General features: G+C 42.2%; 1 protein-coding gene across 2 annotated transcripts in view; it reads right to left on the bottom strand.

Annotated features, from left to right (window-relative positions):
• RAB27B (RAB27B, member RAS oncogene family) overlaps positions 1-24,930 on the bottom strand; it is a 267,644-nt gene extending 242,714 nt beyond the window's left edge. The window contains exon 1 of one of the 2 annotated variants that reach the window (XM_069746026.1): positions 24,542-24,930. The gene's annotated coding sequence lies outside the window, so the exon portion shown is untranslated. The remainder of the gene's footprint in view (positions 1-24,541) is intronic. The other variant, XM_069746029.1, reaches the window with a different exon arrangement.
• Positions 24,931-26,934: the final 2,004 nt, after the last annotated feature.

A 26,934-nucleotide genomic window follows, 5' to 3' on the forward strand; every position in this document is an offset into this window, starting at 1 on the left:
AAGAATATAACTACTATAATACTGCCCCTATGTACAAGAATATAACTACTATAATACTGCCCCTATGTACAAGAATATAACTACGATAATACTGCCCCTATGTACAAGAATATAACTACGATAATACTGCCCCCTATGTACAAGAATATAACTGCTGTAATACTGCCCCTATGTACAAGAATATAACGACTATAATACTGCTTCTATGTACAAGAATATAACTAATATAATACTGCCCCTAGGTACAAGAATATAACTACTATAATACTGCTCTCATGTACAAGAATATAACTACTATAATACTGCTCCTATGTACAAGAATATAACTACTATAATACTGCCCCTATGTACAAGAATATAACTACTATAATACTGCCCCTATGTACAAGAATATAACTACTATAATACTGCCCCTATGTACAAGAATATAACTACTATAATACTGCCCCTATGTACAAGAATATAACTACTATAATACTGCCCCTATGTACAAGAATATAACTACTATAATACTGCTCTCATGTACAAGAATATAACTACTATAATACTGCTCCTATGTACAAGAATATAACTACTATAATAGTGCCCCTATGTACAAGAATATAACTACTATAATACTGCTCCTATCTATGTACAAGAATATAACTACTACAATACTGCTCCTATGTACAAGAATATAACTACTATAATACTGCTCCTATCTATGTACAAGAATATAACTACTACAATACTGCCCCTATGTACAAGAATATAACCACTATAATACTGCTCCTATCTATGTACAAGAATATTACTACTACAATACTGCTCTCTATGTACAAGAATATAACTACTATAATACTGCCCCTATGTATAAGAATATAACTACTATAATACTGCTCCTATGAACGAGAATATAACTACTATAATACTACCCCTATATACAAGAATATAACTACGATAATAGTGCCCCTTTGTACAAGAATATAACTACTATAATACTGCTCCTATGAACAAGAATATAACTACTATAATACTGCCCCTATATACAAGAATATAACTACTATAATATTGCCCCTATGTACACGAATATAACTACTTTAATACTGCCCCTATGTACAAGAATATAACTACTATAATACTGCCCCTATGTACAAGAATATAACTACTATAATACTGCCCCTATGTATAAGAATATAACTACTATAATACTGCCCCTATGTACAAGAATATAACTACTATAATACTGCCCCTATGTACAAGAATATAACTACGATAATACTGCCCCTATGTACAAGAATATAACTACTATAATACTGCCCCTATGTACAAGAATATAACTACTATAATACTGCCCCTATATTCAAGAATATAACTACTATAATACTGCCCCTATGTACAAGAATATAACTACTATAATACTGCCCCTATGTACAAGAATATAACTACTATAATACTGCCCCTATGTACAAGAATATAACTACTATAATACTGCCCCTATGTACAAGAATATAACTACGATAATACTGCCCTCTATGTACAAGAATATAACTGCTGTAATACTGCTCCTATGTACAAGAATATAACTACTATAATACTGCCCCTATGTACAAGAATATAACTACTATAACACTGCCCCTATGTACAAGAACATAACTACTATAGTACTGCTTCTATGTACAAGAATAAACTACTATAATACTGCCCCTAGGTACAAGAATATAACTACTATAATACTGCTTCTATGTACAAGAATATAACTACTATAATACTGCCCCTATGTACAAGAATATAACTACTATAATACTGCCCCTAGGTACAAGAATATAACTAATACAATACTGCTCTCTATATACAAGAATATAACTACTATAATACTGCTCCTATCTATGTATAAAAATATAACTACTACAATACTGCTCCTATCTATGTACAAGAATATAACTACTACAATACTGCTCTCTATGTACAAGAATATAACTACTATAATACTGCCCCTATGTATAAGAATATAACTACTATAATACTGCTCCTATGAACAAGAATATAACTACTATAATACTGCCCCTATGTATAAGAATATAACTACTATAATACTGCTCTCTATGTACAAGAATATAACTACTATAATACTGCCCCTATGTATAAGAATATAACTACTATAATACTGTCCCTATGTACAAGAATATAACTACTATAATACTGCCCCTATATACAAGAATATAACTACGATAATAGTGCCCCCTATGTACAAGAATATAACTGCTGTAATACTGCTCCTATGTACAAGAATATAACTACTATAATACTGCCCCCTATGTACAAGAATATAACTACTATAATACTGCCCCTATGTACAAGAATATAACTACTATAATACTGCCCCTATGTACAAGAATATAACTACTATAATACTGCCCCTATGTACAAGAATATAACTACGATAATACTGCCCCCTATGTACAAGAATATAACTGCTGGAATACTGCTCCTATGTACAAGAATATAACTACTATAATACTGCCCCTATGTACAAGAATATAACTACTATAATACTGCCCCTATGTAAAAGAATATAACTACTATAATACTGCTCTCATGTACAAGAATATAACTACTATAATACTGCTCCTATGTACAAGAATATAACTACTATAATACTGCCCCTATGTACAAGAATATAACTACTATAATACTGCCCCTATGTACAAGAATATAACTACGATAATACTGCCCCCTATGTACAAGAATATAACTGCTGGAATACTGCTCCTATGTACAAGAATATAACTACTATAATACTGCCCCTATGTACAAGAATATAACTACTATAATACTGCCCCTATGTACAAGAACATAACTACTATAATACTGCCCCTATGTACAAGAATATAACTACTATAATACTGCCCCTAGGTACAAGAATATAACTACTATAATACTGCTCCCATGTACAAGAATATAACTACTATAATACTGCCCCTATGTACAAGAATATAACTACTATAATACTGCCCCTATGTACAAGAATATAACTACTATAATACTGCCCCTAGGTACAAGAATATAACTACTATAATACTGCTTCTATGTACAAGAATATAATTATTATAATACTGCTCCTATGTACAAGAATAGAACTAATATAATACTGCTCCTATGTACAAGAATATAACTACTATAATACTGCCCCTATGTACAAGAATATAACTACTATAATACTGCCCCTATGTACAAGAATATAACTACTATAATACTGCTCCCATGTACAAGAATATAACTACTATAATACTGCCCCTATGTACAAGAATATAACTACTATAATACTGCCCCTATGTACAAGAATATAACTACTATAATACTGCTCCCATGTACATGAATATAACTACTATAATACTGCCCCTATGTACAAGAATATAACTCCTATAATACTGCTCCCATGTACAAGAATATAACTACTATAATACTGCTCCTATGTACAAGAGTATAACTACTATAATACTGCCCCTATGTACAAGAATATAACTACTATAATACTGCTCATATGTACAAGAATATAACTACTATAATACTGCTCCTATGTACAAGAGTATAACTACTATAATACTGTCCCTATGTACAAGAATATAACTACTATAATACTGCCCCTATGTACAAGAATATAACTACTATAATACTGTCCCTGTGTACAAGAATATAACTACTATAATACTGCCCCTATGTACAAGAATATAACTACTATAATACTGCCCCTATGTACAAGAATATAACTACGATAATACTGCCCCCTATGTACAAGAATATAACTGCTGTAATACTGCTCCTATGTACAAGAATATAACTACTATAATACTGCCCCCTATGTACAAGAATATAACTACTATAATACTGCCCCTATGTACAAGAATATAACTACTATAATACTGCTCTCATGTACAAGAATATAACTACTATAATACTGCTCCTATGTACAAGAATATAACTACTATAATACTGCCCCTATGTACAAGAATATAACTACTATAATACTGCCCCTATGTACAAGAATATAACTACGATAATACTGCCCCCTATGTACAAGAATATAACTGCTGGAATACTGCTCCTATGTACAAGAATATAACTACTATAATACTGCCCCTATGTACAAGAATATAACTACTATAATACTGCCCCTATGTACAAGAACATAACTACTATAGTACTGCTTCTATGTACAAGAATATAACTAATATAATACTGCCCCTAGGTACAAGAATATAACTACTATAATACTGCTCCCATGTACAAGAATATAACTACTATAATACTGCTCCTATGTACAAGAATATAACTACTATAATACTGCCCCTATGTACAAGAATATAACTACTATAATACTGCCCCTATGTACAAGAATACTAGGAGTTAGTCATACCGGTAATGGTATTTCCAGGAGTCCATCATGACAGCACCACAGGAGGTTGCTCTTCATATCCTTGATAGGGACAGGAACACAGAAGAGGTTAAATAGCCCCTCCCAACCTCCACCCCTCAGTGATTTTACAAAGTACCACATCAGGATGGATACAACACAATTTTATTGAACTTCCTCTCTACATGTTCGTATCACATATTAGACAAGAGTTCAAGGGGGGGCAAATAATGGGTGCTGTCATGATGGACTCCTGGAAATACCATTACCGGTATGACTAAGGCTACGTTCACATTAGCGTTGCGCCGCCGTGCGTCGGCGACGCAACGCGCGACGCACGCTAAAACGCGCGCAAACGCGCGCAAAAACGCGCGCGTTTTGCGACGCGTGCGTCGTTTTCCGACGAAAATCGGACGCACAGAAAATGCTACAAGTAGCGTTTTCTTGCGTCCGACGCTAGCGTCGGAAACGACGCACGTGGCGAAAAACGCCACCAAAACGACGCACGCGTCCCCTATGTTAAACATAGGGGCGCGTCGCCGCTGCGTCGCCGCTGCGTCGCCGGCGCGTCGCCGGCGCAACAGCGACGCACATTGGCGGAACGCCAATGTGAACGTAGCCTAACTCCTAGTTTCCAGGTCGTCCACATGACAGCACCACAGGAGAAATACCAAATAACTCCTATTAGGGCGGGATTACAGCTTGGAGGACTTTTCTCCCAAAGCTAGTCTGCTGCTTTGAGAGAACGTCCAGCTTGTAGTGCTTGCAAAAGGTATTTGAGCTAGACCAAGTTGCCGCCCGGCAAATTTGATCCATGGATGCACCCGCACTGTCTGCCCATGAAGCAGATACTGCTCTCAGTGAGTGGGCTTTTAGGTGATCTGGAGGAGATTCACCGGCTGAAATATACGCAGCGCAAATGGTAGATTTGATCCATCTAGCCAGAGTCGCTTTTGAGGCTTTTTTGCCTCTATTTTTCCCAGACATCTGGATAAAGAGATTTGAGTCAATTCTCCAGCTGTCTGTAAGTTTTAGATACTGCAATACTGTTCTCTTAACATCCAGGGAATGAAGAGAACGTTCTTTTTCGTTATTGTAGTTCTGGCAGAACGTAGGCAAAACTATTTCCTGGTTTCTGTGAAAGTCCGTCACAACTTTTGGAAGAAATGAAGGATCCAACTTTAAAACGATGCAATCTTCCTGTATCTTTAAGTATGGATCTGTTATGGACAGGGCTTGAATTTCGCCTATTCGCCTTGCTGTCGTTATTGCGACGAGGAAAACAGTCTTGAATGTCACAGATTTTAAGTCTGCCTGATCAAGTGGCTCGTACGGAGCTTTCCGTAGCTCATTTAGCACCAAAGTGAGGTTCCATGAGGGTACTGAGCTTCGTATTGTTGGTCTAAGACGTTGTGTAGCTTTGATGAATCTCATTATCCAGGGATGATTTGCTAGTGGATAGTCATAAAAGGCAGTTAAAGCTGAGATTTGTACCTTTAGCGTACTAGGTCTCAAGCCCATATCAAAACCTGTTTGGAGAAAATTTAGTATTTGAGGAATATCTGGTTGTTGGAGAATGGATATTGGAGTATTGGTCTGTGCACAAAATTTCTTCCAAATCTTCTGGTATATAGCCGAGGTCACCGGCTTTCTACTTTTTTTCATAGTTGAGATAACTGACTCAGACAGTCCTTTTGATCTCAAGATCTCCCTTTCAAGATCCATGCTGAGAGTTGTAGCATCTTTAGATTTTGATGGACCAATGGTCCCTGTATTAGAAGATCCCGTCTCAGTGGTAGTAACACTGGGTCCTCCACCGCCATCCACTTCAGCAGAGGAAACCAGCTCCTCTTGGGCCAATATGGCACTATTAGGATCACTACCGCTAGACTTTCCTGGATTTTCCTCAGAACTCTGGGAATTAGGGCTAGTGGCGGGAACGCGTATGCGAGTTCCATATCCCAATGTTGGGCCAATGCATCTATGCCAGTTGGATTGTCTCTTGGATTTAGCGAAAAGAATTCTTTCGTTTTTGTATTGCTCCTTGAGGCGAATAAATCTATTTGTGGGGTGCCCCACTGTTGGATTAACTGAGTAAAGATTTCTTCGTTTAGAGACCATTCTGACGGCTGTACCTTCTCTCTGCTGAGAAAGTCCGCTATTTGGTTCTGTGAACCTTTTAGGTGTACTGCCGTGATGGACTTTACGGTATTTTCCGCCCAGGAGAATATTTCTTCTGCTAGTGCCTGAAGTGGACGGTGCCTTGGTCCTCCTTGATGTAGGAGAAAAGCTACCGTGGTCGAGTTGTCTGAGAAGACTCGGATGTGAATCTTTTCTTCCGTTCCATACCGAAAGAACTTCCTTTTGAAGCGTTCTGGAGTGAAACTGGCTCCACTGTACACTGGGAATGCATGAGGTCATGAGACCTAGAATCCTCATTGCTTTCCTGATGGAGATGTATTTCCGTTTTTTTATTGATTGAAGTTCTTTTTTTATTGACCGTTGTTTTTGGTCTGGCAGGAAGGAGTATTCTAGTTCGGAATTTAGTAGTACCCCTAGAAATATCTTCTGCGTCTCTGGTTCGAGACTCGATTTTTTTGTATTTATTACCCACCCCAGACGTTTCAGGAGTGACGTGGTAATTCCTAAGGATTCTTCCATCTGTTGGGATGAATCTGCGATCAGCAACAAATCGTCCAGATATGGTGCGATGAGAACTTCCTTCTCTCTTAAGTAGGCCATGACCTCCGTCATGAGCTTCGTAAATATCCTTGGGGCAGAGGAGAGACCAAATGGTAGGCACTGAAACTGGAAATGAAGTATTTTCTTGTGGTTTCTTATTGCGAACCTGAGGAATTTTTGATCTGAGGGATGGATGGGAACATGATAGTAAGCATGTTTGAGATCTAGCGTGCACATTACAGAGTTCTTTTTTATTAGCGGTGTAATTGATTTGAGAGATTCCATCTTGAAGCGTTTGTACGCCACCCATTTGTTTAATGGTTTTAAGTTTATTATTGTTCGGTAATCTCCGTTTGGTTTTCTTATGGAGAACAGACTGGAGTAATGCCCCTGAAAATGTTGATGATGGGGTACCGGTATTATGACGTTTAATTCTAAGAGTTCCTGTATGTCTGTTATCAGCCTTTGATGTACTGCCGATGACTCTGTCTGTGTTACACAGAATCTCTTGGGGGGTAGATGAGTAAACTCTATCCTGTAACCTTGTGCCACTGTCTGTAGAATCCACTGATTCTGAGTTATGTTCTGCCATCCTTCTTGGAAGTATTGTAGTCTCCCTCCTATATTGTTGGCGTCATTGTTTGCTGGGTCCTGTTGATTGGTCTCGAAAGGAACCTCTTCTTCTGCCTCCTTTAGGGTAGCTCCACCTACCGGACTTCCCCTTGCCTCTGTAGTCCTGTCTTGGGTGGGAGCGAGTTTTTCGGAAGAATTGCGGTTTCTTTGGCTTCTCCTCAGGGAAACCTTTCTTCTTATCAGATGCTTTTTCAAGTAGCTCGTCAAGGACTGGACCAAAGACGTGAGAACCTGAGAATGGAATCGAACACAGCTTGTTCTTGGATTGGGTATCTCCCGTCCACGATCTCAGCCATAAGGCCCTTCTTGCTGCGTTTGACAGTGCATTATTCCGGGCAGCAAAGCGTACGGATTCCGCTGAAGCATCTGCCATGAAATCAGTCGCCATCTTTAAAACTGAAAAGGATTTAAGGATTTCTTCCCTTGGAGTTCTATTTTTAATATGACTCTCCAGCTCGTCCACCCAAAGACTCATGGACCTTGCTACAGAGGTAGCCGCTATATTCGTCTTCATAATGGCGGCTGACGATTCCCAGGCTTTTTTAAGAAGATCTTCTGACCTCTTATCCATTGGGTCTTTTAACCCTGACGAGTCCTCAAAGGGAATAGCCGTTTTCCTTGTGACTTTGGCCACCGGAATGTCGATCTTTGGAACCGACTCCCAGACTTTAGTCTCTTCTGGGTCAAAGGGAAGACGGTATTTGAAGTCTCTCGGGACTACTAATTTTTTCCCCACATCTTCCCACTCTTCCATTATCATTGCAGTTATGTGATTGTTGACCGGGAAAACTCTATTCCTGCGAGTTCTCAGGCCCCCAAACATCTCGTCTTGAACTGATAAAGGCTCAGACGAGTCTTCTATTTTCATAGTGCTTCTTACTGCTTTTAGCAGTATATCCGTATTTTCGGATGAGAACAAGTATTTCTTCCGTTCTTCCGGAAGCACAGTTAATGTATTGTTCTCTTCGTCCGAGCCCGGATCGGAATAACCTGAGACCTCTCCTTCCTCGGAACTCACATCCATATCCCATCTAGGCCTTTTAGGCCGCGGAGATTGGGGTGGCACCATAGTAGACACTGTAGCTTGGACTTCGTCTCTAATCATAGATTTAATATTATCTAACAGCGAAGCCTGCTCGTCTTTGAGAAGTTTAGCGATGCATTTTTCGCATAATTTCTTGTTATAGCCCTCTGGGAGTTTGGTGGCGCACAGTGGGCATCTAATAGTCCTTTTTTTAGTAGTTGACCTCTCGGGAATGTCCTTATCCTGAAATGTAAAGGAGATCCCTGTAGGTACAGAACTAACTTTTTGGAATGCATTCCGTACCACATACTACTCACATGGTCCGTGTGCAGCTCTAAGGATTGGACGTCTGGGCGAGTAGCACCTTCCATGTTACTGGGTCAAGTGTGCTGTCAGATGTCAGTCATTAAGTAGCAATCTTACCCGGCTTCAAGACATCTGATTCGTCCTCCTTCCGAGCTCAGCTGCTGGCCTCCACGGTGATTTCAGGTTCCCAGCTGTACTGCGCATGCGTCATCTGGAACACATGCAGACCAGCCTGGGACCTGGAAACCGGCGCATAATCTCAGCCATTGCGCTCCGATCTCCCCCTGCAGCTCCCAGGCGCCCCGGAAACAACCGGCGCCGCCGACCCCCGGAATCCGGCCACGCCCCCCGGAAGTTGTCACCCCCGGCTGGAGCGCCGGACCGGAAGTTAGGGGAGCGACGCCAGCACCGGCCACACGTGGAGCCTGAGGGAGCGCCGGACACCGCCGCCGCAGCCGCTGCCTCAGCGCCCCCTTTGATGAGGGGATGAGGCAGCGCATGGGAGCAGACAGCTCGACCTAGTCGCAGAGGGACCTCCAGCGGTATCGTGCGACTTCAGGAGTCGCCAGACTCTCACGGCCAGAGCCCCCTCCAGGAGGATGGACCGCACTCCGGAGCTCCTGCTCCAAGACCTGACCTCGGATCAGGTAAAGAAAAAAAAAAAAACCTAATCTTCTGGAGAACTCTCTCCTTCGTCTGTCCCTGATAGGGACAGGAAAAACACTGAGGGGTGGAGGTTGGGAGGGGCTATTTAACCTCTTCTGTGTTCCTGTCCCTATCAAGGATATGAAGAGCAACCTCCTGTGGTGCTGTCATGTGGACGACCTGGAAATAACTACTATAATACTGCCCCTAGGTACAAGAATATAACTACTATAATACTGCTTCTATGTACAAGAATATAATTATTATAATACTGCTCCTATGTACAAGAATATAACTAATATAATACTGCTCCTATGTACAAGAATATAACTACTATAATACTGCCCCTATGTACAAGAATATAACTACTATAATACTGCCCCTATGTACAAGAATATAATTACTATAATACTGCTCCCATGTACAAGAATATAACTACTATAATACTGCTCCTATGTACAAGAATATAACTACTATAATACTGCTTCTATGTACAAGAATATAATTATTATAATACTGCTCCTATGTACAAGAATATAACTAATATAATACTGCTCCTATGTACAAGAATATAACTACTATAATACTGCCCCTATGTACAAGAATATAACTACTATAATACTGCCCCTATGTACAAGAATATAACTACTATAATACTGCCCCTATGTACAAGAATATAACTACTATAATACTGCCCCTATGTACAAGAATATAACTACTATAATACTGCTCCCATGTACAAGAATATAACTACTATAATACTGCTCCCATGTACAAGAATATAACTACTATAATACTGCCCCTATGTACAAGAATATAACTACTATAATACTGCCCCTATGTACAAGAATATAACTACTATAATACTGCTCCCATGTACAAGAATATAACTACTATAATACTGCTCCTATGTACAAGAGTATAACTACTATAATACTGCCCCTATGTACAAGAATATAACTACTATAATACTGCTCCCATGTACAAGAATATAACTACTATAATACTGCCCCTATGTACAAGAATATAACTACTATAATACTGCTCCCATGTACAAGAATATAACTACTATAATACTGCCCCTATGTACAAGAATATAACTACTATAATACTGCCCCTATGTACAAGAATATAACTACTATAATACTGCCCCTATGTACAAGAATATACCTACTATAATACTGCTCCTATGTACAAGAATATAACTACTATAATACTGCCCCTATGTACAAGAATATAACTACTATAATACTGCCCCTATGTACAAGAATATAACTACTATAATACTGCCCCTATGTACAAGAATATAACTACTATAATACTGCTCCCATGTACAAGAATATAACTACTATAATACTGCCCCTATGTACAAGAATATAACTACTATAATACTGCTCCCATGTACAAGAATATAACTACTATAATACTGCTCCTATGTACAAGAGTATAACTACTATAATACTGCCCCTATGTACAAGAATATAACTACTATAATACTGCTCCCATGTACAAGAATATAACTACTATAATACTGCCCCTATGTACAAGAATATAACTACTATAATACTGCTCCCATGTACAAGAATATAACTACTATAATACTGCTCCTATGTACAAGAATATAACTACTATAATACTGCTCCTATATACAAGAATATAACTACTATAATACTGCTCCTACGTACAAGAGTATAACTACTATAATACTGCCCCTATGTACAAGAATATAACTACTATAATACTGCCCCTATGTACAAGAATATAACTACTATAATACTGCCCCTATGTACAAGAATATAACTACTATAATACTGTCCCTGTGTACACGAATATGACTGCTTTATCACTGACTTCTAACCCAGTATTTTTTCTTTTTATGCACTTTTTCCTATAGGGCATTGTTCTTTCCCTGGTACCTGGGAGCACACTATGTGCCTAGATCTGTTTGGAGAATGTCATGGCAATAACCTTCAAATCCGATATAATATATTTTCATCGCTCAATGTGCAATTTTTCTGTTTGCAACATTTCATGTAAAATAATAGTGAAGCGTCACATGAGATCTCGCCGGGGCTCCGTCACCGCAGTTCTAGGGAATGGATGACCCCCTAATGACTCAGCCATCAGGCGCATTACGACAAGTGACATTTACAGACCTGGAAATCTTAGGAATAATGATTACCAGGACAATGTATGAGGACTGCCTGTGACAGGGTTCGGGGGATTATGATACTTTCCTATGATGAGAACCTTGTGCTTACCCTGCCAGCAATCAGCATATTTACAGGGACACTGGTCTACAGTGAAAACGATCCTGCTTTACAGCCTCCTACAGACGCTGAGTATTAAACCTATATCAATGGACCATAAAGGACATAGAAATAACCCTTAACTGCCGATGATGTCACTGCATGTGATGACATCATACCTTACCTGGGTTATAAGATAAATCAGTCTAAAATAAGAGTGTATCAGTGGTATCATCAAGACATCAAGCCCTGGGAACATGTGGTGTTAAAATCTATACAAACAAAACTGCAGTCATGCCTTATAGGTCTCCCCCTCCCACAGTCATGTACCCCCTTTGCTTAGGGCTGCGGGGGGGGGGGGGGGGGGGTCTTGACTGTTGGATATGGGAATGGATACTTATAGGACACCTTTCCCCCCACGCTAATCCATTAGGAATTGCACCTTTGCAGAAACTTGTAGCTATACAACTGGTTCTCTACACACGGAAAAGGCAAAAAGGCAGAACAATTAAAAAGTATAACAATTAAAAAGTATCATGTGATCAAAATACAGCTTGCCTAATAATTCTGCACACAGTGTAATTCCACATGTGTTAATTCATAGTTTTCATAGTCATGAAAACACAGAAAAATCTTTAAATGAGAAGGTGTGTCCAAACTTTTGGTCTGTACTATTATATATATATATATATATATTTATTTTTTTAATTAGCTGCGCCACTTGTTTTCTTCACACGCTAAAAAGGCAAAGATGCCAAAGAAAAATTATATAGAAAAAATGCTACAGATCAATCTATCTCGACACCACTGTTTCACTACACAGAAACACATTATATATATATATATCTATATTTATGATCTGTAGCATTTTTTACTCTACAGATACACAATTATACAGCAAGTGAGGGTTTCTTTTCTGGGATATGAGCGCACTTTGGGTAATGCACCCAGAGACAGACGTCTGCCTTATGAGTCGCCGCAGCCTTGGTGTAATCCACAGGAAAAACCCATTTAGGAATAAACTGATTATAAAAAATAAAAAAAAATAATAAAAAATCCTGGCAGCCAGATGGAATAATTATCCATATCTCCCTGGCTATGGCCACATGCTGACTAATGAGGGTCTGGAGGTCAGCATCTTTAGTGAGTGAATAGGGGTTTAATAATTGCACCATTACTACTGCACACAGTGAATATGAAGTCCTTAGAAATTAAGAATAAAGGGACCCGTCACTTACCATAAATATCTATTATTTTTAACCCGGTGTGAAAGCCTCTGTTCTCCTGAATCCGGCGATGTTTTTCTTTTCTACCTGCGCCTCTCTGTTCCCGAGATTCGACCACCTTTTCACTGTATATAAATCAAGTGTTGTTAGCCAAGTGGGCGAGCTCTTCGAGAAGACACGCCCAGAGAACAGTTGATGACGACGCCCACATAGTTAAAAAGACTATACATACAGGGAAGACGGAACCATATCTCAGGAATAAAAGTAGCGTATCATCACATTCAGGAGAACGGAGTCATTTACGGCAGGGAAAAATTACATTTTTATAGCAAGTGACGGGTTCTCTTTAAGTAACTTGTGGGGTTAAATTACCTGTAGACCCGACATGTTCCAGCAGGGTCTGCTGCTTGGACTAATAACCCCCAAAATTGGAGCCTTTAAAACATCTTGGATCCAAGAGGAATGAGCAAAGACACTTGACCATCTCATTGCAATAGCTAAGCCAGTCCCATTCCTTGTCACAGCTAATGCATCGAGAGAGAGAAGGGGGCTGGCTTAGCAATTAAAGGGAATTTGTGAGCATTTTTTTGGTACCTCAACTGAGAGTAGCATAGTGTAGGAAAAGAAACTCTGATACCAACGATGTATCACTTAGTATACTGGGTGCAGCAGTTGTGACATAAAAAGAGTTTTTAGATGTAGCAGTGCTCAGAAAGCTAATCCCACCCACACTAGACTCTCTATTTACTGCCAATGAGAGGAGGAGGCGTGGTCAGACTAGGGCTCATGTGCGCTGTGGTCCAGGCAGTGATAATCTCCTGGCGATAAAACATTCATTGTATGAAAACAACAGCACACAGCCTAATAAGTGGCACATCGCTGAAATCTGTGTCTCCTTCCCCGCTAACAGATTCTCTTTAAAATGAATGAGTCAACTAGCCCCATTCCATGCCAGCTCTCAGGGTATCAAGAGGGTCACAAAAACTGGGACATCTGGGCACATTGAAGAAAGGAAGTATATTAGAAAGGGCCATTATATAAGATTTCAAACATATTTATGTTCTGCTGGACAATCCCTCCAGCTCCGACAGTTAGGACAGCAGGTTATATTGGGGCCACACTGGACACACCATGGTGCCCCCCACCAGCACTACAAAACCAAACAATAGCATAAGGTGCAGGCTTCGCAGGAGGGGGGCACAAATGTTTCAAGTTAATCATTGCAAGGAATTTTCAGCAAATAGTCTAAGTACTTTCCAATAACTTGATCTTATTTGAGAGATAATGTAATAAAAAGACAATCTGCAAATCAATTTATAGATTACTAGATGGTGGCCCGATTCTAACGCATCAGGTATCCTAGAATATGCATGTATATAGCAGCCACATAGTATATAGCACAGGCCACGACATATTGTTGAATACCCGATGCGTTAATACAGGCCACGCAGTATGTAACAGTGGCCACGCAGTATATAACACAGGCCAAACGGTATATAACACAGCCCACGCAGTATATAACACTGCCCACATAGTATATAACACAGGCGACGCAGTATATAGCAACCATGCAGTATATAAGCAGCCCACACAGTAAATAACACTGACCACGTAGTATATAGTAGCTACCGTATCTATATATATAATTGTCTAAGGGTCTCTTCCGTCTGTCTTTCTGTCTGTCTGTCACGGATATTCATTGGTCGCGGCCTCTGTCTGTCATGGAAATCCAAGTCGCTGATTGGTCGCGGCAAAACAGCCACGACCAATCAGCGACGGGCACAGTCCGGAAGAAAATGGCCGCTCCTTCTTCCCCGTAGCCAGTGCCCGGCGTCCGCATACTCCCCTCCGATCAGCGCTCACACAGGGTTAATGGCAGCGTTGACCGCGGTGTAATGCACTCGGTTAACGCTGCTATTAACCCTGTGTGACCAACTTTTTACTATTCATGCGGCCTATGAAGCATCAATAGTAAAAAGATCTACGGTAATGTTAAAAATAATAATAAAAAAAAAAAAATAGTTATATACTCAACCTCTGGTGGCCCCCCGGATTAGGAACCGGCCTTTCCCGCTCCTCGCGACGCCCCGGTGACCGCTCCATGCATTGCAGTCTCGCGAGATGATGACGTGCGGTCTCGCGAGACTGCTACGTCATCATCTCACGAGACCGCAATGCACTCTTCAGACTGGAGCGCGCGAGAAGCGTCGGTAACCGCTTCGATCCGGGGGCCAACGGAGGGTGAGTATATCACTATTTTTTATTTTCATTCTTTTTTTTAACAGGGATATGGTGCCCACATTACCATAGACTGCGTGGGCTGTGCAATATATTACGCTGGCTGGGCAATATACTACGTGGGCTGCGCAATATACAACGTGGGCTGCGCAATATACTACGTGGGCTGCGCAATGTACTACGTGGGCTGCGCAATGTACTACGTGGGCTGCGCAATATACTACGTGGGCTGCGCAATGCACTGCATGGGCTGTGCTATACACTACGCATACATATTGTAGAATACCCGATGCGTTAGAATCTGGCTACCATCTAGTGTAGTATATAACACAGCCCACGCAGTATATAACATTGCCCACATAGTATATAACACTGCCCACGTAGTACACAACAGCCATGTAGTATATAACGCAGCCCACGTAGTATATAGCAATGTGGGCACTATATACGTGGTTAAAAAAAGACTTAAAATAAAAAATAAACATATACTCACCTTCCGAATGCCAACTGAGGTCCTGGCTCCTGTGTGTGGTGCACGCGGCAGCTTCCGGTCCCAGGGTTGGTATGAGCACAGGACCTGTGATGATGTCGTGGTCACATGACCGTGACATCATGGAAGGTCCTTCTCGCATAGCATCCTTGGCACCGGAACCTGCCGCTTGCACTGCCGACGGCAGCGCACCACATCGGAGGGCGAGAATAACCTTTTTTTTTATTATTATTTGTAACATTAGATCTTTTTACTATTGACTAGATGGTGGCCCGATTCTAACGCATCGAGTATTCTAGAATATGTATTTATGTATGTATATAGCAGCCACATAGTATATAGCACAGGCTACGTAGTATATAGGAGCCATGTAGTATATAGCAGACAAATACTACGTGGCCTGTGCTATATACTATGTGGCTGCTATATACATACATATTGTAGAATACCCGATGCGTTAATACAGGCCACGTAATATATAACAGTGGCCACGTAATATATAGCACAGCCCATGCAGTATATAGCAGCCACGTAGTATTTAACACTGCCCACGCAGTATATATCAGTGGCCACGTAATATATAGCACAGCCCACGCAGTACATAACACAGCCCACATAGTATATAACACTGCCTATGTAGTATATAGCAGCCACACGGTATCTAACACAGCCCACATAGTATACAACAGTGTGGGCACCATATCCCTGTTAAAAAAATAATTAAAATAAAAAAATAGTTATATACTCACCCGCCAGGATCCACCAAAGCTGTCCCGATGCATGCGATGCTGCCGCCATCTTCCGTTCCCAGGATGCATTGCGAAATTACCCAGATGACTTAGCGGTCTCGCAAGACCGCTAAGTCTTCTGGCTAATTTCGCAATGCATCGCCGGGAACGGAAGATGGCGGCAGCCGCGAGCGCATCGTCGGACGACAGAGGGTGAGTATAGCAGGTTTTTTTGTTTTTTTTATTATTTTTAACATTAGATCTTATTACTATTGATGCTGCATAGGTATGTTTTGCCGCGACCAATCAGCGACTTGGATTTCCATGACAAACAGAGGCCGCGACCAATGAATATCTATGACAGAAAGACAGACAGACAGAAGTGACCCTTAGACAATTGAATAGTAGATGCTGTATATGCATCATCAATAGTAAAAAGTTGGTCACACAGGGTTAATAGCTGCATTAATCGGGTGCGTTACACCGACCATTAACGCTGCTATCAACCCTGTGTGAGCGCTGACTGGAGGGGAGTATGGAGCCGGCACTGACTGTGGGGAGGAAGGAGCAGCCATTTTGCCGCCGGACTGTGCCCGCCGCTGATTGGTTGTGGCAATGGTCGTGGGTGTTTTGGATTTCCATGACAGACAGTGGCCGCGACCAATGAATATCCGTGACAGACAGAAACACAGACAGACGGTACTGACCCTTAGACAATTATATAGTAGATGTTGTATTACCCGCGAAAAATCCAACTTTGTCTCTCTACAGGAAGTGAGGGTGTCTTTGTCTCTCAAAAGGAAGAGAAGGTGCGCCTTCTTCTATCTACAGGAAACGAGAGTGTCTTTTTCTCTCTACAGGAAGTGAGGGTGTGTTTTTGGTCCTCTTCAGGAAGCAAGGACGTGCCTTTGTCCCTCTACAGGAAGCGACAGAGCGACTTTATCCCTCTACAGGAAACGGGGGTGAGTTTTTGTGCTTTTCCAGGAAGTGACGTTGCCCATTTGTCCTTCTACAGGAAGTGCCTTTGTCTCCCTGCAGGAAATAAGGGTGTGCCTTTGTCCCTCTACAGGAAGTGAGGGTGCGCCTTTCTCCCTCCAGAGGAAGTGAGGGCGTGCCTTTGTCCCGCTACAGGAAGTGAGCGTGCGCCTTTGTCCCGCTACAGGAAGTAAGCGTGCGCCTTTGTCCCGCTACAGGAAGTGAGGGCGCGCCTTTGTCCCTCTACAGGAAGTGAGGGCGCGCCTTTGTCCCTCTACAGGAAGTGAGGGCGTGCCTTTGTCCCTCTACAGGAACTGAGAGCGTGCCTTTGTCCCTCTACAGGAACTGAGAGCGTGCCTCTGTCCCTCTACAGGAACTGAGAGCGTGCCTCTGTCCCTCTACAGGAACTGAGAGCGTGCCTCTGTCCCTCTACAGGAACTGAGAGCGTGCCTCTGTCCCTCTACAGGAACTGAGAGCGTGCCTCTGTCCCTCTACAGGAACTGAGAGCGTGCCTCTGTCCCTCTACAGGAACTGAGAGCGTGCCTCTGTCCCTCTACAGGAACTGAGAGCGTGCCTCTGTCCCTCTACAGGAACTGAGAGCGTGCCTCTGTCCCTCTACAGGAACTGAGAGCGTGCCTCTGTCCCTCTACAGGAACTGAGAGCGTGCCTCTGTCCCTCTACAGGAACTGAGAGCGTGCCTCTGTCCCTCTACAGGAACTGAGAGCGCGCCTTTGTCCCTCTACAGGAAGTGAGGGCGTGCCTCTGTCCCTCTACAGGAACTGAGAGCGTGCCTCTGTCCCTCTACAGGAACTGAGAGCGCGCCTTTGTCCTGCTACAGGAAGAGAGGGCGCACCTTTGTCCCTCTACAGGAAGTGAGGGCGTGCCTCTGTCCCTCTACAGGAACTGAGAGCGCGCCTTTGTCCCTCTACAGGAAGTGAGGGTGTGCCTCTGTTCATCTACAGGAAGTTAGGGTGTATCTTTGTCTTTCTGCCCCAACTTTTATCTGTCAAACTCCATACAGGTATTTCAGATATACAAGCATCCAGTTAAAGGGAGGAAGTATTAACCAGTGGCAGGAGGGTGATGTATGATGTGAAGTGAGGAACTGGAAGTTCCCGCATTTATAGTGCTGGCAGAATGTTGATTAAATCAAATCATCCACTTGAAAAGTGTAAATGGCAAGTTACAGATCATGACAGTCAGGACAGTTCCTGGACATATTAGACACTTAAGTGTGCACTTAAATCAGTTTTATCTTGCTGTGGACGATGACGGAAGCAAAACCATGATTTTCTACATGCTTCGTGGAAGGGTCCTGTAGTCGTACTCCCTTCTAAGGCTACGTTCACATTGGCGTTCCGCCAATGTGCGTCGCTGTTGCGCCGGCGACGCAGCGGCGACGCGCCCCTATGTTTAACATAGGGGACGCGTGCGTCGTTTTGGTGGCGTTTTTCGCCACGTGCGTCGTTTCCGACGCTAGCGTCGGACGCAAGAAAACGCTACATGTAGCATTTTCTGTGCGTCCGATTTTCGTCGGAAAACGACGCACGCGTCGCAAAACGCGCGCGTTTTAGCGTGCGTCGCGCGTTGCGTCGCCGACGCACGGCGGCGCAACGCTAATGTGAACGTAGCCTAATGGTCCCCTACTTCAATACCAAATGTAGACAAACAGGGAGGATCAGACGCTTTGTCTTCAGTTACTATGGATACACATAGGTCAGCTTAGCAGCTGTAGACACAAAACAGTATAAACTTTTAGAGAAGCCAATTAACATTGCTTATTATTTTCATCGTAGATGTACTGAAGGAACAAAAAAAAAAAAAAAAGGTGGCCGAGAAGCGGAAAAGTGCCTTTAACCCCTTCGTGACATGCGCCGTACTAGTACTGCGCTGCCGGCACTGCATTAGTGCCAGCAGCAGTACTAGTACGGCGCACCGATCACCGCGGTCTCGCGCTGAGCGCCGCGGTGATCGGGTGCGGGTGTCAGCTGTATACGACAGCTGACACCCCGCAGCAATGCCCACGATCGGCGCTATCGCCGATCGCGGGCATTTAACCCCTCTGATGCCGCTGTCAGTAGTGACAGCGGCATAGAGGGGGATCGCGCAGGGACGGGGGCTCCCTGCGCTCTCCCACCGGAGCAACGCAATGAGATCGCGTTGCTCCGGTGACCCGGAAGGAGCCCCCGGATCCAAGATGGCCGCCGGACTCCTTCCGGGTCATGAAGTGACCTGGCTAGCCGGCGCCTGCTGAGAGCAGGCGCTGGAGAGCCAGCTAAGCTGCCTGTCAGATCGTTGATCTGACAGTGTGCTATGCACAGTGTCAGATCAACGATCTGATCTAATACAGCCTGGGACAATGTTAGAAAGTAAAAAAAAAAAAAAATAGAATGTGTAAAAAAAAATTAAAAAAAATCCCCAAATAAAAAAAAAAAAAACATTTCCCAATAAATCCATTTATTTATGTAAAAAAAAAAAAAAAACAATAAATGTACACATATTTGGTATTGCCGCGTCCGTAACGACCCGCTCTATAAAACTATCCCACTAGTTAACCCCTTCAGTGAACACCGCAAAAAAAAAAAAAAAAAAAAAAACAAGGCAAAAAACAACGCTTTATTATCATACAGGCGAACAAAAAGTGGAATAACACGCGATCAAAACGACGGATATAAATAACCATGGTACCGCTGAAAACGTCATCTTGTCCCGCAAAAAAAAAGCCGCCATACAGCATCATCAGCAGAAAAATAAAAAAGTTATAGCTCTCAGAATAATGCGATGCAAAAACAATTATTTTTTTATATAAAATAGTTTTTATTGTGTAAAAGCGCCAAAACATAAAAAAAATTACATAAATGAGGTATCGCTGTAATCGTACTGACCCGAAGAATAAAACTGCTTTATCCATTTTACCACACGTGGAACGGTATAAACGCCCCCCCTAAAAGAAATTCAGGAATAGCTGGTTTTTGTTCATTCCGCCTCCCAAAAATCGGAATAAAAAGCGATCAAAAAATGTCATCTGCCCGAAAATGTTACCAATAAAAACGTCAACTCGTCCCGCAAAAAACAAGACCTCATATGACTCTGTGGGCCAAAATATGGATAAATTATAGCTCTCAAAATGTGGTGATGCAAAAACTATTTTTTGCAATAAAAAGCGTCTTTTAGTGTGTGACGGCTGCCAATCATAAAAATCCGCTAAAAAAACGCTATAAAAGTAAATCAAACCCCCCTTCATCACCCCCTTAGTTAGGGAAAAATAATAAAATGTAAAAAAATGTATTTATTTCCATTTTCCCATTAGTGCTAGGGTTAGGGCTAGGGTTAGGGCTAGGGTTAGGGCTAGGGTTAGGGCTAGGGTTAGGGTTGGGGTTAGGGTTTCAGTTATAATTGGGGGTTTCCACTGTTTAGGCACATCAGGGGCTCTCCAAACGCGACATGGCGTCCGATCTCAATTCCAGCCAATTCTGCTTTGAAAAAGTAAAACAGGGCTCCTTTCCTTCCGAGTTCTCCTGTGTGCCCAAACAGTGGTTCCCCCCAACATATGGGGTATCAGCGTTCTCAGGACAAGTTGGACAACAACTTTTGGGGTCCAATTTGTCCTGTTACCCTTGGGAAAATAAAAACATAGGGGATAAAATATCATTTTCGTGGAAAAAAAAATATTTTTTATTTTCACGGCTCTGCGTTATAAACTGTAGTGAAACACTTGCTGGTTCAAAGCTCTCACAACACATCTAGATAAGTTCCTTGGGGGGTCTAGTTTCCAATATGGGGTCACTTGTGGGGGGTTTCTACTGTTTAGGTACATCAGGGGCTCTGCAAATGCAACATGACACCTGCAGTCCATTTCATCTAAGTCTGCATTTCAAACGGTGCTCCTTCCCTTCCGAGCTCTGCCATGCACTCAAACGGTGGTTCCCCCCCACATGTGGGGTATCAGCGTACTCAGGACAAATTGGACAATAACATTTGTGGTCCAATTTCTCCTGTTACCCTTGGGGAAAAAAAAATTGCGGGCTAAAACATCATTTTGTGGAAAGAAAAAATGATTTTTTAATTTTCACAATGCTACATTCTAAACTTTAGTGAAACAATTGGGGGTTAAAAGTGCTCACCACCCATCTAGATAAGTTCCTTAGGGAGTCTTCTTTCCAAAATGGGGTCACTTGTGGGGGGTTTCCACTGTTAAGGCACGTCAGGGGCTCTCCAAATGCGACATGGCGTCCGATCTCAATTCCAGCCAATTTTGCATTGAAAAGTCAAATGGCGCTCCTTCCCTTCCAAGCTCTGCCATGCGCTCAAACAGTGGTTTATCCCCATATATGAAGTATCGACGTACTCAGGACAAATTGCACAACAACTTTTGGGGTCCAATTTATCCTTTTACCCTTGGGAAAATAAAAAATTTGGGGCAAAAAGATCATTTTTTGTGAAAATTAATATAAATTTTTTTTTACGGCTCTACATTATAAACTTCTGTGAAGCACTTGGAGGTTCAAAGTGCTCACCACACATCTAGATTAGTTCCTTAGGGGGTCTACTTTCCAAAATGGTGTCACTTGTGGGGGTTTCCACTGTTTAGGCACATCAGGGGCTCTCCAATCGTGACATGGGCTCCGATCTCAATTCCAGCAAATCTTGCATTGAAAAGTCAAATGGCGCTCCTTCCCTTCCGAGCTCTGCCATGTGCCCAAACAGTGGTTTACCCCCACATATGGGGTATCGGCGTACTCAGGACAAATTGTACAACGACTTTTGTGGTCCAATTTCTCCTGTTACCCTTGGTAAAATGAAACAAATTGGACCTGAAGTAAAAATTTTGTGAAAAAAAAGTTAAATGTTCAATTTTTTTAAACATTCAAAAAATTCCTGTGAAGCACCTCAAGGGTTAATAAACTTTTTGAATGTGGTTTTGAGTACCTTGAGGGGTGCAGTTTTTAGAATGGTGTCACTTTTGGGCATTTTCTGTCATATAGACCCCTCAAAGTCACTTCAAGTGTGAGGTGGTCCGTAAAAAAATGGTTTTGCAAATTTTGTTGCAAAAATGAGAAATCGCTGGTCAACTTTTAACCCTTATAACTCCCTAACAAAAAAAAATTATGTTTCCAAAATTGTGCTGATGTAAAGCAGACATGTGGGAAATGTTGTTTATTAACTATATTATGTGATATAACTCTCTAATTTAAGGGCATAAAAACTAAGAGTTTGAAAATTGCTAAATTTTCATAATTTCCGACAAATTTTTGTTTTTTTCACAAATAAATGCAAGTTATATCGAAGAAGTTTTACCACTATCATGAAGTACAATATGTCACGAGAAAACAGTGTCAGAATCACCGGGATCCGTTGAAGCGTTTCAGAGTTATGACCTCATAAAGTGACAGTGGTCAGAATTGTAAAAATTGGCCCTGTCACTTAGGTGAAAACAGGCTTTGGGGTGAAGGGGTTAAATTATTAATAAAAGTCAATGGATAATAATAAATAATAATAATAATTTCTGAATCTGTCATTGGTAGCATGTTTTGGCCAGGACTGTCCTGAATTTTCAGAAACAGCCCAAGCAAATTTGACCATGTCCCTGTTTGAGAAGACATGGGCTTATATAAACCCCACTCAAAAGTCAGTGTGCCCTGTTTTAAAACATGGGCATGTACAGTAGGTTATAAGAGGTTGAATAAAATGATACCTTGATATCTGAGATCTGATGTTTTATTCCAGAGAAATCCACATTTTTCTTAATATTTAAATGAGCTGTTAAGATCTATGGGCCGGACATAGAACTCACCGGGAATCTTCCTCCAGAGCTTATTGTAAATGAAAGGGAGAGTTACCAGTGTGAGCCATGTAATGACTGAAGGTTTGCTCTTCTGATCTACATGTGTGACACTGGTAACTCTCCCTTTCATTTACAATATATCTTCTACTCATACATCGGGGGGCATAATCTCTAACTCTTGTGCTCTCCTATACAGAGGGTCACCCCCTAAAACATGGAAGTAGACTGTGGCCATGACCGTAGTCTTAGCAGTTCTAACAATATGCTCCATATTTTGTCTCTTTCTTCTTCCATATGAAATCGATAGAGTAAAATTGGTGGAATTCCGTGGTAGTCATTATTATATTGGATGGTGACTATGGCTGTGCAGGAAGCTCCCTCCATTGTTGCGGGCCACATATACTAATAGACATTGAGGCTGCCGTCTCGCTCCACCGTTCAGCGGTGACCAGAAAGCCACGGCCCTTACTGAAAAGTATCCTCGCACATTTCAGGACCGGACGCTTATGGACAGATCTGTTATTTTTTTTAGGTTTATATTTCACAGGAAAAAAAAAAGGTCTCAAAGTAACAACACATCTCTGGACATAAGAGTCGACTCTTGAGTCACTAGACGCTCCAGTATAAACGTCACACAAACGCAGCATTGATACATAGGAAGCAAAAAAAAATAGCGACATTTCCCACCATCGAGACTTCTTCTCTGACCGCGGGGGGGATCCACTGGACCCAACGTATAAATCATACCCGCCGGTTATATTACAGACGTTTATCATTAACCCAGAGACATTATACACAATTCTATTCATGACAGGAGTATGGAGAAATCAGCACCAAAGTAGCCATAAAAAGTCCTGCCAGTCCCAGCATTCAGAAAATACAACATGCAGATGTAGCAGAGCCCAAACCGCTCACTAAACTACCATATATAATGATGAGGTGACAAACTCAGCTGTGCTGCACCTGTACAGCAGAGGTAACACAGCCACAATGCAGACAGACAATGCACAGAATCAGAAGTTGGGAAGTGCTGCAAGTTTCAGGCCTGCTGTAACCCCAGCCCCAGCCCCCAGCCCCAGCCCCCTCCAGCACCAGGTCTCTGCTGTGCGGAGCTCTAGCACTGATACAAAGTATTCCACACATGACACAATGTACACACAGCTCTACCTCCACCCTGCTGTGCTGCTGCTGTTGCTGCTGCTGCTCCGGGGCTGTCAGCTCACGGCTCTGCTGCATCCATCTCTCCTGTGCAATCAGAGGGGAAGGCAGGGGCTGCAGGGCAGGAATCCGGGGCACAGCATGCAGGGCACACACCAGATCACTGGGATCCACTGCTCTCCCCAGATCCAGCTCCCTCCTGATCTCAGCCCAGTGACACACTGCTGCCTCCTGCCTGCAGCTCCGGCTCTGCTGGGTCCTACACTCCTCCCCTCTCACTGACTGCTGCTGCTGAATCACACAGACCCCCAGCAACATCTGCAGCACTGGCAGGGTGGGGGATGATCGGCAGAGGTGGCTGAGCCGCTGCAGTCAGTCTCCACCGCAACAGATGCAGCAAGAGGAGTTTGTCAGGTGAAGCAGAATTGGGTTTGTCAGGTGCAGAGAATTGGGTTTGTCAGGTGCAGAGAATTGGGTTTGTCAGGTGTAGCAGAATTGGGTTTGTCAGGTGTAGCAGAATTTGGTTTGTCAGATGTAGCAGATTTGGGTTTGTCAGATGTAGCAGAATTGGGTTTGTCATGTGCCGCAGAATTGGGCTTGTCAGGTGTAGCAGAATTTGGTTTGTCAGGTGTAGCAGATTTGGGTTTGTCAGTGCAGCAGATTTGGGTTTGTCAGATGTAGCAGATTTGGGTTTGTCAGGTGTAGCAGATTTGGGTTTGTCAGGTGTAGCAGATTTGGGTTTGTCAGCTGCAGCAGAATTGGGTTTGTCAGGTGTAGCAGAATTGGGCTTGTCATGTGTAGAGAATTGGGTTTGTCAGGTCTAGCAGATTTGGGTTTGTCAGTGCAGCAGATTTGGGTTTGTCAGATGTAGCAGTATTTGGTTAAGTAAATAAGGCAGCACACTGTAGCGCTGAAACATGCAAATATGAAACACGAAAATTGAACTGCATCACTGCACTAGAAATATGAAAAATGTGAGCGTTTAGCGCATAAAAATGGCCAATTTTATGTGTACCTGGTAGCCCCTTTACGGCATCTCTCTTATACCAGGTCCTACACTTGCCTTACCTCGCTGAGAATAAACGTCTCCATCTGAATGGGTACTTGTGAAACCTCTTCCTAGACTAAAATTCTCTCTCTCTATGGAGGGGTATTGGACCTGCTGTAATTAAAACACCTGTGGCTAGGAGGCGGAGTGCACGATCAGAAGGCTAGAGAATACATTTCAAAAACCTGACCGGCACATCCAAACATAGACTCAGTGTGAACAGGTGCTGAACCTAGAGTCGCCAACTCGTATATAGTTAAGTAAATAAGGCAGCACACTGTAGCGCTGAAACATGCAAATATGAAACACGAAAATTGAACTGCATCACTGCACTAGAAATATGAAAAATGAGAGCGTTTAGCACATAAAAATGGCCAATTTTATGTGTACCTGGTAGCCCCTTTACGGCATCTCTCTTATACCAGGTCCTACACTTGCCTTACCTCGCTGAGAATAAACGTCTCCATCTGAATGGGTACTTGTGAAACCTCTTCCTAGACTAAAATTCTCTCTCTCTATGGAGGGGTATTGGACCTGCTGTAATTAAAACACCTGTGGCTAGGAGGCGGAGTGCACGATCAGAAGGCTAGAGAATACATTTCAAAAACCTGACCGACACATCCAAACATAGACTCAGTGTGAACAGGTGCTGAACCTAGAGTCGCCAACTCGTATATAGTTAAGTAAATAAGGCAGCACACTGTAGCGCTGAAACATGCAAATATGAAACCCGAAAATTGAACTGCATCACTGCACTAGAAATATGAAAAATGAGAGCGTTTAGCGCATAAAAATGGCCAATTTTATGTGTACCTGGTAGCCCCTTTACGGCATTTCTCTTATACCAGGTCCTACACTTGCCTTACCTCGCTGAGAATAAACGTCTCCATCTGAATGGGTACTTGTGAAACCTCTTCCTAGACTAAAATTCTCTCTCTCTATGGAGGGGTATTGGACCTGCTGTAATTAAAACACCTGTGGCTAGGAGGCGGAGTGCACGATCAGAAGGCTAGAGAATACATTTCAAAAACCTGACCGACACATCCAAACATAGACTCAGTTTGAACAGGTGCTGAACCTAGAGTCGCCAACTCGTATATAGATAAGTAAATAAGGCAGCACACTGTAGCGCTGAAACATGCAAATATGAAACACGAAAATTGAACTGCATCACTGCACTAGAAATATGAAAAATGAGAGCGTTTAGCGCATAAAAATGGCCAATTTTATGTGTACCTGGTAGCCCCTTTACGGCATCTCTCTTATACCAGGTCCTACACTTGCCATACCTCGCTGAGAATAAACGTCTCCATCTGAATGGGTACTTGTGAAACCTCTTCCTAGACTAAAATTC

The sequence above is a fragment of the Ranitomeya imitator genome, chromosome 1 (genome assembly GCF_032444005.1).
Source record: "Ranitomeya imitator isolate aRanImi1 chromosome 1, aRanImi1.pri, whole genome shotgun sequence".
Taxonomy (NCBI): Eukaryota; Metazoa; Chordata; class Amphibia; order Anura; family Dendrobatidae; genus Ranitomeya; species Ranitomeya imitator.